The following is a 2,500-nucleotide window of genomic DNA, read 5'->3' as shown; positions in this document are numbered from 1 at the left end:
CGTCGAGCTGGCAATGTCAGCAATAGGAAACATTTTACAGAAATTTATAGACATTAACACGATAATAATGGGTGACTTCAACTCAAAACATCAAATTTGGGGAAGCACGGAGACGGATGAGAAAGGTGAAAAAGTATTAGAATTCACAGTATTACACAACCTGACATTATTAAATGCCAAAGAATCACCTCCGACATTTAAAACAAGTAGGGCGAGGGGTTGGATTGACCTCACCATATGTGACGCAAACCTAAACCAGGATATTAAAAGCTGGGAAGTACTTAAAACCTATAATCACAGCGATCACAGATACATTAAAGTTGTTATTAAAAATGAAGAACTTCCAGAGGAATATGGCCTAACGTTAAAAGGGCAAACAAAAGTCATGGAAAAGTTGCAAATTGATCCCTGGTTTGAGGAAGTCCAGGGGAAAATAAACACGAAGGAAAGTATTGAAGAAATAGTGAATACGCTACACGAGAAAATCGAGAAACTTAAGAAGGAATTCAGTAAAAAGAAAAAACCTTCTAAACAAAAACCGAATACTTGGTGGTCAAGAGACCTAGAAATTGAAAGGAAGAGAGTCAGAGCACTACGAAGGAGGTATCAAAAGGCGAAAGGGGATATCAGAGAACAATACAAAAAGGAATACTATAAAGAACATGACACGTATAACAACATGATAGAACAAGCTAAAAACAACAGTTGGAAAACTCTATGTACTAAGGCTACGAAAAATCCATTCATCCTACCGTATAAAATTGCACGAAATAAGATGAAAACCAAGGTTATGTTTAGAAGCATCACAAAAGAAAATGGAGAAGTCACAAAGACTCTTCAGGAAACAATAGAACACATTCTAGGAAATTTATACCCTAACTGCATGGAAAATGACGAGCCAGGACACAGTCAAATACAATCAAGCAACGACACAATAAACAATAACAAACAGGGAGGAAATTGGACATCGGGAGCAGAAATGAGAGAAAGAAATTTACCCAGTGATGACCTCCCATTTACAGAGATTGAAGTAACGCAGATAGTAAAAAATCTGAGGAAAGATGTAACCCCCGGACCAGACAACCTAAAAACTAACCTCATACAAGTGATGTATGAAAGGCATAAGACTTTCTTTGTCAATCTTTTTAATGCATGCTTAAAGCACGGACATTTTCCTCAAAGATGGAAAGAATCTAAAATTATATTGATTCCAAAAGGGAACGGAGAGGACAAATCCGAGGAAAACAAATATCGCCCAATAGCTATTAACTCGATTTTGGGAAAAATATTAGAAAAGCTCATAAAAGATAGAATCTATTATTTCTTGTTTAAAAATCACCATTTTAACAAAAAACAATTTGGATTTACCCATGGGACATCAACAACCACGGCATTGGAAGAAATAATCAAACGAATAAACCAAGCGAAAATTGATAAGCTAAACAGCATGCTAATAGCACTAGATATTAAAAACGCATTCAATTCTATAAAACCCGAAGTAGTTATTCAGAAATTAGAAGAATATAAGTGTCCCAACAACCTAATAAAACTGGCGGACAATATTCTACGGAACAGGAAAATAATCTATGAAACAGATGGAGTAAAAATTAAGAAAACACTAACTTCAGGTTCCCCACAGGGGTCACCTTTAAGCCCACTCTGTTGGAATATAACAATAGGCGACCTATTAGAAACTCAGCTTCAAGAAGGAGTACACATCCAAGCCTTTGCGGACGACGTGGTGTTACACATAAAGTTCCGCTCAAGAAAAGAGGTGGAGGAAAAAGCTACGAAGGCACTAACACTAATAAATCAGTGGGCACATCAAAAAGGAATAACCCTGAATAAGGAAAAATCGGAATATATGATAATCGGAAAGCAGTACATTAGCCATCAACCCCAAATAAAAATCGGACAGGATAAAATCAAAATGGTTAACGAAATGAAAATTCTAGGGGTGGTCTTGGACACAAAACTAACATTCCTCCCACATCTAAAATACTTAAAAAGAAAAGTAGACGAAGTCACGTATAATTTAAGTCGTACAATAAAAGACGACAAACATACAAATAGAAACACACTACAGTTAATATATAAAAGGGGTATAGAACGAATGGTTACATACGCCTCCCCAGCATGGTATAGCCGAAAAACCATTTTTATTAAAAAACTGAAATCAATCCAAAGATTACCTTTATTATTAATAACTAAATCATTCAAAACAACATCAAATCTTTCACTCAACATATTAGCAAACATTCCACCTCTCCATTTGACAATCGAAAAAGAAAACGAATTACACTACATACTTAAGAAAGGAAAGAACTTCACATGGCAACAGAAAGTATACACCGAAAACGAAATAATGAAGAAACACGACCAATGGCAAGATCATCCAGCAAATAAAGTTAGCATACCCTTTGGAACAACAGAGGAAGAAGCAGACTTCAAAATATACACAGACGGATCAAAGAAAGAAAAAGAAACAGGAGCGGCATTT

General features: G+C 35.8%; 1 pseudogene; it reads left to right on the top strand.

Annotated features, from left to right (window-relative positions):
• The window catches only part of LOC142794416 (large subunit ribosomal RNA), an 8,744-nt pseudogene that overhangs the window by 3,393 nt on the left and 2,851 nt on the right, over window positions 1–2,500 (top strand).

This window comes from Rhipicephalus microplus, unplaced genomic scaffold, assembly GCF_043290135.1.
Source record: "Rhipicephalus microplus isolate Deutch F79 unplaced genomic scaffold, USDA_Rmic scaffold_419, whole genome shotgun sequence".
NCBI classification, from domain to species: Eukaryota; Metazoa; Arthropoda; class Arachnida; order Ixodida; family Ixodidae; genus Rhipicephalus; species Rhipicephalus microplus.
Note: the sequence above shows the minus strand (reverse complement) of the source record. Positions and strands in the feature narration are given on the sequence as shown.